The sequence below is a fragment of the Lampris incognitus genome, chromosome 9 (assembly GCF_029633865.1).
Source record: "Lampris incognitus isolate fLamInc1 chromosome 9, fLamInc1.hap2, whole genome shotgun sequence".
In the NCBI taxonomy this organism is placed as follows: Eukaryota; Metazoa; Chordata; class Actinopteri; order Lampriformes; family Lampridae; genus Lampris; species Lampris incognitus.
The window spans coordinates 27,591,145-27,603,274 of record NC_079219.1 but is presented as its reverse complement, the minus strand read 5'-3'; positions in this window follow the sequence as shown (position 1 = coordinate 27,603,274).

The following is a 12,130-nucleotide window of genomic DNA, read 5'->3' as shown; positions in this document are numbered from 1 at the left end:
TTTGCGAGCAGGCGTTGGTATGGATCCCCGGTGGAGAGTGTGTTAGCGAGGCACAGCGCTCCAGCGCCCCCAAGCGTGCAGGGGTATGACGCAAAAGAGACGGCATCAATCACGCGACAGTTTTTAACATCCACCAGCAGGTTGAAAGCACAGAGGAAATCCGCACCTAGGAGCGGGGTGGATACAGCAGCCATCACAAAGTCCCAGCCGAAACGTCGGCCGCCAAAACACACGTCCACATGTCTGATACCGTACGTCCGAATGGACGTGCCGTTGGCGGCGTCCATCTGGGGGCCGTGACTGTCGGTCATCGTGTCCACAGCTTGTGCTGGTAGTATGCTGCGTTGAGCGCCAGAGTCAACCAGCAGCCGCCGGCCCGACAAAGAGTCTCTGATGAACAACAGCTTGCAGTCACGGCCGGCGCCCATAGCCGTTAACGAGCGCCGGCCTTGGCGTTTCCCTGAACCCTGTAACTGCAGGGTTTGCGACACCGTTTTGCTTTTGCCCCAAACCTGGCATGGTAATAACAGAGCCCGTCGTCAGGTTGGCGGCGGGCTGTCACCGCAGCCGCGGTGTCCATATAGTCGTACACAGGTGGTGGTGGGGCGGTCTGGTGGGGTAGCAGGGCATGCACAAACTGTTGCCGGTTGGCCAGGAAAACCCTATCTGCTTCAGCAGCCAGAGAACGGTAGTCCTTGGAGGCGGCGAGAGGAGAACTGGCCAGTGCTGTGCGTACAGGTGGGGGAGCTGCCTCCGAAAAATGTGTGTGAAAAGAAAGGCCGGATCAGCCAATCCCAGCACAGACAGCATTTTTTCCAATTAACTCAGACGGTTTGCCGTCGCCGAGGCCATTCGGGGACAGTAAACGGTCTGCCTTCTCCAGCTCCGACAGTTCAAATAGTTTCAGGAGGAATGTCTTTATAGCATCGTACTTGCCAGCAGCTGGGGGAGCTTCCAACAGCGTCATTGCTCGCGCCGTTGTCGATGCGTCTAACGCCGCCACTACGTAGAAGTACTGCGTTGCATCCTGCGTTATCCCTCTCAGCTGGAACTGGGCTTCCACATGTTGAAACCACGGCCGTGGATTATGCTGCCAAAAGTCGGGTAGCTTCACAGTAGCGGTGTAAATGCTAGCGTTAGCAATAGCCATGTTGTTAGCACCGGCGTCGTCGTTGTCAGACATACTCGTATTAGTAGTTCGATCACGTCGGGGTCACCAATGTGGAGTTAGAAAACAACGAGACAGGAGACGTGAGAGTAGACGTAGTCGAGGTAGTTTACTAGCTCCAACTTTGCATGTCATACGTTCGACAACGACACTGAACTGTGTACCGGAAGCGGAAGTGCATTATCTGACCCCTCACCTCTTCCCTTAAAGGTACACTGTCCTCTTAGGTGAATGTCTCTAGTTATATAGATGTGGGTCACCACAAGATCATTAATCCTACTGCTGTTCGTCTGGAGCTCCCCAAGTCTCTCAGGATCCATTCTACTTTTCATATATCCCAGTTAAAACCTGTTTGTCACAGTGAGCTTTGCCCACCAGCCGAACCCCCACTCCCGGCTCATTGATGACCACCTGCTGGATGTTCGACAGCGGGGCCGTGGTCTCCAGTACTTGATTGATTGGGAGGGTTTTGGTCCAGAGGAGCGCTCCTGGGTGCCACATTCCTTCATCCTGGATGCTGACATGGTGAGGGAGTTCTATTTGGCCCATCCTGATGATCCTGGGGGTCGCACTGGCAGGGTTGCTAGTGTTTTTCTCCTTGTTGTCTGTGCTGCTGCCCCCCCCCCCTTCTGTCTGTCTGCAGGTTGGGCGGGGCTGGAGCTAATCACCTGCACACCTGTCTTCTATCAAGCCTCATCAGTCACCTACTCTCCTGGTCTATAAAACCTGGTTCATTCTCCTACTCGTCGCCAGATCGTCTGCTTACCTTTTGTGGTATAGTTGCATTCGGTCTTTGTTTGCGTTTATCTCTGTGCCAGTCGTGTGCTCTTCGTACTCCCTTTCTGTGTTGTGACCATCAGCTCCAGCTTCCAGTCCTGCTGTCTCCAGCCGTCCTGACCCAAGACCCAGCTCTGCCCTGCTCGACCAGCCTCCCGTCCCCCTGCCTCGTCCTACCTGGTGTGTCTCCAACTCCCAGGCTCCATCTTCGATTTCCTCGTGCCAGTGAGACCATTCAGACTGGCAAGACCAGCGTCTACCATTAAACCTTTTTCTTCACACTATCTGGGAGTTCTGTGTCTGTATCAGTGGGTGCCCAGAGAAGACATTGGTTATTATGACACACGTAGCTTTGAAAACGTGTTCACTTCTGCATCACAATCGTGCGGTATCCCGTCTGTTGGTAGCGGGATTGAATCAGCTGGGTTGACTGACAATGTTTAATTTTCACATTTGGGTACTGGAGCAGGTTGTAATAAGTCTTCAATCTTTGGGTATCAAATTTGCCAATTTGTGATGGGTATGTATTTGCACTTCATATCCCATAGTGATGGATGCTTTTTCATACATCAGGTATAGGTTGCAGCTAGACCCTGATAACAGAGTGGCAGTCCCTGTTCTACTGGTGATAATGCAGTAGAGTAATATGCTACAGGTTGTTTTTTGTTTCCCACCACTGTGTGCTGCATAATATAGATGTTGCATAATTTTGCCTGTGGGAAACATACAGGTGAAATGGTTTTGCATAATCAGGAAGTGCTAATGCCGGTGCCCGCTGTAGCAGTTTTATAATTACAAACGCCGTTTCCCCATCTGGTGTCCATGTTAGGGGATCATGTACCTTTTCAGTTCTTTCAGCCTTAATCATACTGTGCAATGGGCCTGTAATAGCAGTATAATCATTTATACAGTCTGAGTTGTAACCTGTCATGCCCAGAAATGTCATCATTTGTCTCACTGTTTGAAGCTTGGGTGCCTAAGCAATCCCTTCTAATTGAGTAGGGGATATTTGGTTCTCTCCGTTACTCGGTATTCTGGCCAGGTATTCTACTTCTGGTTGACGGTACTGTAGTTTTTTTGGGATGCCTTGTGTCCTCTCAGCTAGTTCCTTTGGACTACAACAGAGTCTTTACGACACTGCTCTATGGTGTCTGAGCAGATGATTAAGTCATCAACGTACTGTATAACCGTACTTGTTACTTTTTCAGCTAACCCGTCCAAATCTTCCTTCAGCACCTTATTGAAGACATGAGGGGAGTGTTTGAATCCCTGTGGCAGCCGTGTATATGTATACTGTTGCCCGCGGTAAGTAAATGCAAACAGATATTGAGATTTCATGCTACTGTAGTTTTTTCCGGGATGCCTTGTGTCCTCTCTTAGCTAGTTCCTTTGGACTATGACAGAGTCTTTACGACACTGCTCTGTGGTGTCTGAGCAGATGATTAAGTCATCAACGTACTGTATAACCGTACTTGTTACTTTTTCAGCTAACTCGTCCAAATCTTCCTTCAGCACCTTATTGAAGACATGAGGGGAGTGTTTGAATCCCTGTGGCAGCCATGTATATGTATACTGTTGCCCGCGGTAAGTAAATGCAAACAAATATTGAGATTTCATGCTCAAAGGGATGCTGAACATAGGTCAATCACCGTGTAATACAGTGAAGATGGCGGCACGTTTGTCAACAAAGTGTGAGGATTCGGAACTTCCGCATCATAGGCTTCGACTACTTCATTGATTGCTCGTAAGTCATGGACTAAACGACATTTAGATTTGTCTGCTTTTAAGACGGGGTGGATTGGTGTGTTGGCCGGAGAGCTGGTTTTTATTAAAACGCCAGCCTGTATGAGTCCGTCAATGGTTTTGGAAACACCTTCATCAGCCTCAGGTTTTATTGGATACTGTTTGATTCTAGGTGGTCTGTATCCTGGCTTAAGGTTAATTTCTACTGGTAGAGCTGATTGGACCAGACCTACATCCGTGTCAGGCCGTGACCAGAGTTGTTGTGGCACCTTCTCCCCAGCCTTCAGAAGAGGCGTCTACAGGCACTCTCCCCTATTGGGTGTCGTGGGTCACACGTCCCTCAGTGAGAGTCAACCTGGAGTGCGGCTCGGCCCCTCTTGGTTTTACAAGACCGTCGACCGGTTTAGGGCTAAACCAGGCCCAGGCTTTTGTCTACAAGCTTCTTATCCTTCACGCTGGAGGATTTAGATAATGTATCCGGATTTACTATTACACCCTGATACTATACCGTACCTGTCCCTGTTTACCTAAACAGGCGCCTAACTCACCTGAGCTAGGTCTTGGTGGACACTGTATCAAATGTTTCTTGATACTGTACCATGCCCTGAGACACTGTATTCTGCAAACGATACCGTATATACCTAAATACTGTACCGTGCCTCGTCCCTATGTTTTCTAAGATGCGTAGATGCCCGTGTTAACCACCCATGCAAAAGGACTCTTGTCTCTTTAATTTGTTCGTTAAATTTGGTAAGCTTTTGAAAACAGCTCTTACCAGCACAGATAATGGGCATCTCAGCACCAGTCTCCTCACAGAAATATTTCTAATAAAGCAAAATATTGCTTACCTCTTAGTGGCCACATTTCTGTGAGGAGTCCAGAGCCGGGGCCCACCCTGCGTCGAGGCAGCTTTCTTTATCCACTCCTGTTCGTGATGTCAATTTTTCTCTGTGGTGGCCAGTGATACAGAGAAACTGCAAAAAAAGTAAATGAGATGAGGATCCTTCAAAATAAGACTTTTATTGACGTATCAGCAAAGTCTGAGTCAGGTCTGCAGAGTGACTGAAAATCAGACAAAAGCCTCCCTGTCTTTATACCATTTACAAATCTATTGAACAATCTACTTAAGTCAGTTAATGTCCTGCTTTTAAGCAGGGACCTTGTTGATCAGGACATGTTGGTGGAGCAGGAGTCTATCGACGTAAGGATGACGTTGGGATGTCTTCAGTCATCCCCTGTTGACAGTCTAATGGTTGTCTTGATATGCTTCTACTACTGCTACTACTGTTTTCTGCATAATAATGGTTATACTTACATGATGGAATGTCACTTGTCCTACTTTTGGGCATAAACAAGTTTATCTTTGATTATCATTCTGTCCTAGTTATATGGCCTTGTGCTACTTGCCACAATTGCTTTTCCCTCTAATTACAAGAAATGACAGATACCCATATTTGCCCTTACGTAATACTATAAAAGCATATGACAGGGTGCCATATGCTTTCTCTCCATATGCTTTCATAGAGGAGATGTGGTATGGTATGAGGAAGTTGGGAGTTGCAGAGAAGCATGTATGAGTGATACAGGATATGTATGAGGGAAGTGTGACTGGTGAGGTGTGCGGTTGGAATGACAGATGGGTTCAAGGTGGAGGTGGGATTACATCAAGGATCGGCTCTGAGCCCGTTTTGTTTGCAGTGGACAGGTTGATGGACGAGATCAGGCAGGAGTCTCTGTGGACTATGATGTTGGGGATTACATTGTGATCTGTAGCCAGAGTAGGGTGCAGGTTGAGGAGAGCGTGGAAAGGTAGAGATATGCACTGGAGAGAAGAGGAATGAAAGTCAGTAGGAGCAAGATGGAATGCGAGGGAGGAGAATGGAATGGTGAGCATACAAGGAGTAGAGGTGATGACGGCGTATGACTTTAAATACTTAGGGTTAACTCTCCAAAGTAACAGAGTGCAGAAGAGCAGTGAAGGCAGGGTGGAGAAGGGTGTCAGGAGTGATTTGTGACAAAGTATTTAAAGTGAAGATTTACAAGACGGTTGTGAGACCAGCTATTTTATATGGTTTGGAGACAGTGGCACTGACGAAAAGACAGGAGACGGAGCTGGAAGTGGCAGAGTTGAAGATGCTAAGAGTAATCTTCAACTCATTGGGATCTTCATCTTCAACTCATTCATCACTCCCGCATTCATTGGGAATGACGAATGAGGACAGGATTAGGAACCAGTGTTGCCAGCAGCTGTAATCCTGGACGCACCGTGCGTACAGCACTGTGCGCTATTAGCTAGTGACGTTAACACCAATCATCGGCCTTCAAATGTATTTGCGTCAAACGGCGTGAGTGACAAAAAAACAAACAAACAAACAAACGGAAAAAAAGAAGAAATGTACGCACCATGTGTACAAGATTATGGCTGCTGGCGCCACTGTTAGGAATGATTACATTAGAGGGACAGCTCAGGTTGGACAGTTTGGAGACAAAGCAAGAGAGGTAAGATTGAGATGGCTTGGACATGTGTGGAGTAGAGATGATGGGTATATTGGGAGAAGGATGCTGAATAGGGCACTGCCAGGGAAGAGGAAAAGAGGAAGGCCAAAGAGGAGCTTTATGTGAGGAGAGTTTATATTTAGGTGAGGGAGGACATGCAGGTGGCTGGTGTGACTAGGGGAGAGTTGGGTTGTGTATGGATTGCACATGCGCAATCCAACTCATGGTCAGGCAGTTAGAGGGGGAGTTCTGGAATTTGTTTTGTGCACGTTTTCCCCATTTTTGTCTGTCCTTGTGTAAATTTGCATAGTTTCATCCAGCATGGAAGTTATTGATGAGTTTGTCCATAGTCCCTCAGAGTGGATAGAGCAGTGCATTAATAAGGATCAATTGCTTAAAATAGCAGATTATTATTCTTTGGATGTTGATGATGGAAGGCTAAGTAGAGACGCTGTTAGGGCTGCATTGAAGTCCCAGTTGGATTGGAAGGTCTTGTTAAGTAAGGCAGAGTAGAGGCCTGGTCCACTTCTTAAGCCACCTGTAATCTCACGTTTGAACAGCAGGAAGGGTTGCTCTTGTTGCAGCTAGAGTATGATAGTAAAAAACATGAAGCAGCGTTGAAATTGGAGCAAGCAAAGTTAGAGCTGCAACATGCTAAGCTGGATTTAATTAAGACAGGCAGAATGACAGGTGATTCAAGAATGGACTTTCTGGTTTGGAGAGAATCCATCTTGCTCCCTGTGTACAGCCCCAGCAACCCTCAAGCATATCTTGGTTGGCTGCAAGACCAGCCTTACCCAAGGCAGATACACCTGGCGACACAATCAGGTGCTCAGGTGCTTGGCAGCTGAACTCGATTGCAAGAGGGTTTCCATCAATGCCTAACCCTTCAACAACCAGGAAGGGCCCCGGCAGTTTCCAGCTTTCATTCGAGAGGGGGATAAACTGAAGGCCAACCCTTCACTTCCCAACTTAGGCTCACTAAACTCAGCCAGGGATTGGGAAATGCAAGTGGACTTAGGCCAGAAGCTCATCTTCCCGACAGAGATCACAACAACCACCTTGCGACCAGACCTCGTCCTCTGGTCCAATTCTAACCAGCTCGCTTACATCATTGAGCTCACAGTCCCCTGGGAGGATGCAGTCGATGAAGCGTAAGAAGCTGCGGTATGCCAACCTAGCAGCCGAAGCAGAGGACAGAGGCTGGAAGGTGAAGGTGCGCCCTGTGGAGGTGGGTTGTAGGGGCTTTGTTGCCAGCTCAACAGCAAAACTTCTGAGGGAACTAGGAGTCAGGGGGCAGGCCCACAGGAGAGTAATCAAAGAGCTAGCCAACACTGCTGAGAGGACTAGCCACTGGATCTGGCTCAAAAGGAGAGACGCCGTCTGGGCTGCCAGGGTGAACAGCTAACCACAGGTCACGCACCCAGGACCGATCAACCTGTGGTGGGCCTGCCTCTGTGGAGGGTGTCTTGTGATAAAAGGCCGAAACACCCTGTGATGCTGAGGTACACAACTGATGATGTGTCCTGGTGGTGGCAATGTTACTTTGGCAGACATCTCCAGTTTGATCTCCACTGAATCTGTTGCAGTGCAAACACTAGGGATTTTAACAACCAGTCCTTTTTTGAATCCTATATCTCCTGGTGATTCTCCAGACCGGTTTGGTTCCAGCAATTTGCGTCTTGTCCCACCATTCAGTGAACGGGATCCAGACACCTTTTTTCTCTGTTTGAGCGCATTGCTGATTGCTAGGTGGCCTGATGCGGAGCACACTTTGTTATTGCAGTGCATCATGACTGGTAAGGTGCAAGAGGCATATGCTGCTCTCAGTTCAGTCGATATTGTAGCTATGATAAAGTGAAGTCCGCTGTGTTAAGGGTGTATGAACTGGTGCCCGAGGCTTACCGGCAACGGTTTAGGTCCTGGAGAAAGGGAGATAAGCAGATGCATGGTGAGTTTGTTTGGGGTCTAGCCACTCATTTTCACTGGTGGTGCACCGTTTTGGAAGGGGAAATGTTGGAGGGCTTGGCCGATCTTATTCTGTTATAACAGTTCAAAGACTCAGTCCCTGGCTACATAGCCACACACATTAAGTTAAGACTGCTGCAGAGGCTGCTGTCCTAGCCGACAAGTATGTTTTAACGCACAACACTTTTGGAGACGTGCACAATCACAGGCAGTGTGTAGCGGGTGGCTTGCAATCCACGAGGTAGGATGGGAAGTTTGATCCCAGCAGAGTTTGTAATTGCTGTCGGGGGAAGGGACATTGGAAGGCACAGTGTCTTTTTCTTAGAGGTAGGAGTAAGTTATCAGGAGCTAGGGGGCAGGGAAAGGCTGTAGCGTTGGCCACCTCTATCCAAATTGGTCATCCTTTTGCGCAGTTTCCGGAGCAGGTGCAGCCACCAGCATCCTCATGCCACTCTGCCCGCCCTGATTATTCTCATTTCTCAATATTTGTGACAGAGGGTCATGTCTCACTCGTGGGAATTAATGTCAAAGTCCGAGTTAAAATCCTGCGGGACACTGGAGCGGTAGATTCTTTCATTTTGGAATCAGTACTTCCTTTTTCTGCTAAGTGTGATACCGTCAATACTGTATCAAGGTACAGGGCATGGGTTTAACCACGTTGTCTGCTCCGCTTCATCGGATGATGCTCATTTCTGACTTGGTGGAAGTGCTGGTTGGTGTCTGCCCAGCGCTACCAGTTGAGGAGGCCTCATTCTAGGTAATGGTCTGGCTGGGGGATGTGTTTGGGCCAATGTGCCGCCACCTCCAGTAGTTAGCCCTTCACAGGCACTCGTGAGGGAGGTAGATGAAAGTGCACAAAGTTTGCCACAGGTTTTCACAGCCTGCACTGTGACGCGTGCTATGAGCAGCGCTATACCTGATCTGCAGCTTGAGCTAAGTGGCATAAAAGAGGACCACACAATGTCATTGTTATCCTTGCCAGATCTGTCTGACTTGCCTTTTTCTGTTCCCTTAGAGGACATGGCTAGTGCACAGCAGGCAGATCCCACCTTGAAGGGGCTTCTTGACAGTGGCTGTCCTGTGGATGTGGGGTCCAGCCTTACGTATGGATGGTTCATCCAGAATAGGCTATTGGTGAGGAAATGGGTGCCTCATGGGAAGAGTTTTGTTGGTGCTGGTATTGTGCAAATTGTAGTCCCTGAGAAATTTTGCAAATTAGTGTTGGAACTCTCTTATGATAGGTCGGAACATTTGGGGGTGAGAAAAAATTACAGCCATATCCTGAGATATATATTTTTTTGTACTCGTGTGAAGAAGGATGTTGACACTCATATCAAAACATGTCACACTTGTCAGTTGATGGGTAAACCAAATCAAAGCATCAAACCAGCACCCCTGTGTCCCATCTCAGCCGTTGGTTAAACATTTGAAAATCTTATTATTGGTTGTGTTGGTCCCCTCCCCTGTTCTAAGTCGGGCAGTAGTTATTTACTTAGTCATGTGTCAAAGCACCTGCTATCCTGCTGCGTCTATCTTTGAATGTCAGGGATAGAGATAATGTCAAACCCAAGGCCTTATTTTTGTTTACAAAAAGTTTCAAAACTGACTTTGTATTTTTTTCAAGAGCCTCATTCCTTTCCTTGATACCAGTTTTTGGAGATCACGATGGGGCAACGATACAGGGTTATCTCATGGAACAAAGATCCACACGGGTCTCATCTTTGAAAAATAATTATGATTGTGTTATTTTGCACTTTGAGTGTGGGTCATCTGTTAAGTTTTATACTGATTCAGTACTACCTTTATCATAACAAATATGGGTATGATGATATCCTACTAATGGACCTAGAATGCAAGCTTAAACGGTGGCTATCTAATGTCCAGGTGCTTACTCGCTAGTAGGAGGGGACTTTAATGTTGTTTTAGACAAAGCTGTTGACAGGTGGCCCCCGTGTCAAAGTTCTAATTAAAATTCCTCTTTAATGCTGTTCATGGATAGACCTGATATTGTAGATATATGGAGAGGGGAATTTAGAACTGACACAGGTTTTACTTGGAGCAACAGGGGTGGCTCATGTCTAGAATGTCACACATAGATTGTGGGCTTGTTTCTAAAAACTTGCCTAAGAATTTGTGTACAGTCATGGTGATGGCAACTCCACTTACACACCAAAAAGCCATCTACATTAAGGTCAGACTTGTGTCTGATTATGGTAGTATCTATTTTTGGAAAACTTTGCTAAAACATGCTATTGTTACAATAGAATTGGAATGGATTATTAGCTTTTTATTGGAATAAAGCACAAGCTGAGGGATTGTTTGGTTGTAATTGGGAGCTCCTAAAATATGAAAGTGGTAAATATTTAAGGCAATATGGAAGTGATTATGCCAAAGGCCGACACGCAATGGAGAAGAAGGTGCGTTCTGAAATTGCTTCCCTCACTAATTTCCCACCAGAGGAAGTGAATGATAAACACGTTCTTGGGCTTGCAGATGACTTGTATAGAGAATGCTGAGGGGGCCTTTGTAAGATCCAGGTTGAAATAGCTGGAACATGGAGAGAAAATGTCAGCTTTTTTTTTTTAATTAGAACAGCAAAGAGAAAAATAAAAAAAATTTGTTACAGCTAAATATTAATGGGTCTTTTGCTGGCAATACAGATGAAATGTCTAAATTTTATGGTTACTATTCCAATCTATACAGATCAAAGTTGAATAAAAGTAACTTCACTTTAAGTCAACATCTTGATGAATTTGATCCTATAAGTAAGGAGGACTGTTTATCATGTGAAACTCCAATATCAGAAGGTTAAATTGAGGAGGGCATCCATTCACTCAAAAACAATCGCCTGGTAATGATGGTATCGCTGCTGAATTTTAAAAATTATTCTCTGATTTACTCCCACCATTTCTTTATAAGGTATATTAAAAAAATATCCAGAATTCCTCTCTTCCTACTACAATGACACAAGGAGTAATATGTTTAATCCCCAAACCAAAGCAAGATCTGTGTCATATTTTGCCAGGACTTCTGCAAAGCATTTGACTGCATAAAACATCCTTTGATTTGTTTGTCTCGAAAGCTGTGGTTTTGGGACATTTTTGTAATGTTATGCAAATTCTCTGTGTTAATGGTAATAACTCAGTTAAACTAAAACATGCGACAACTCAAAGATTTTCTCTAAAGTGAGGGGTGAAACAAGGTTGCCTTGTTTCCGTTTTGTTTTTTTCCTTTTCCTCCTGGTGGCTCAGATTTTTTGCCATTATATTAAATCCAGTAGGTTAGAAGGTTCTGTTGCAGATCATAATCTTGTAAATCAGTTGGCAGATGATACATTATTTCTTAAAAATGCCTCTCGGGTAGAATCACCTATAAAGATTATGATTTATTTTTTTTATTGAGTAAGTCAATAATCAATATTATTGATTATTGATTTACTGGAGCTTCAGGTTTAGGAATGATAGAGGGACCGCTCAGGTTGCGCGGTTTGGAGCCAAAGCAAGAGAGGCAAGATTGAGATGGCTTGGACATAGGTGGAGTAGAGATGCTGGGGTTGCTTCACTGAAGCCATAAAAAATAATAAGGCTGTCCATACTCTCTTTCATAGGGAGTTTACCACTTTTCTATATGTGGCAGCTTACTGGTCCCAGTTTGATCAGAATATTCCATGGAAAAAAGTTGGACAAAAAAGTTGGACGTCTCACAAACAAATATGATTTACAGGTGCTGGAAAAAAATAAAATAAAACAAGAAAAACTGACGCCAAGCAGGAATCGAGTCCTTTCAATAGTCGCCGCAGCTCGTTTTAGGTCGGTTTGTTGAATCCATCGCATTTGGGTCACAGACGCTAACAGTCTGTGTTTAGCACCAGCAAAGACTCCGCAGCAAATGAATGAAGAGTTACTGCTGGGTCACATTGTGATATGGTCATCCAAAATTTCTGACCCTGTCAGCCTTTTGTCCAAGGTGGTTGGTCAC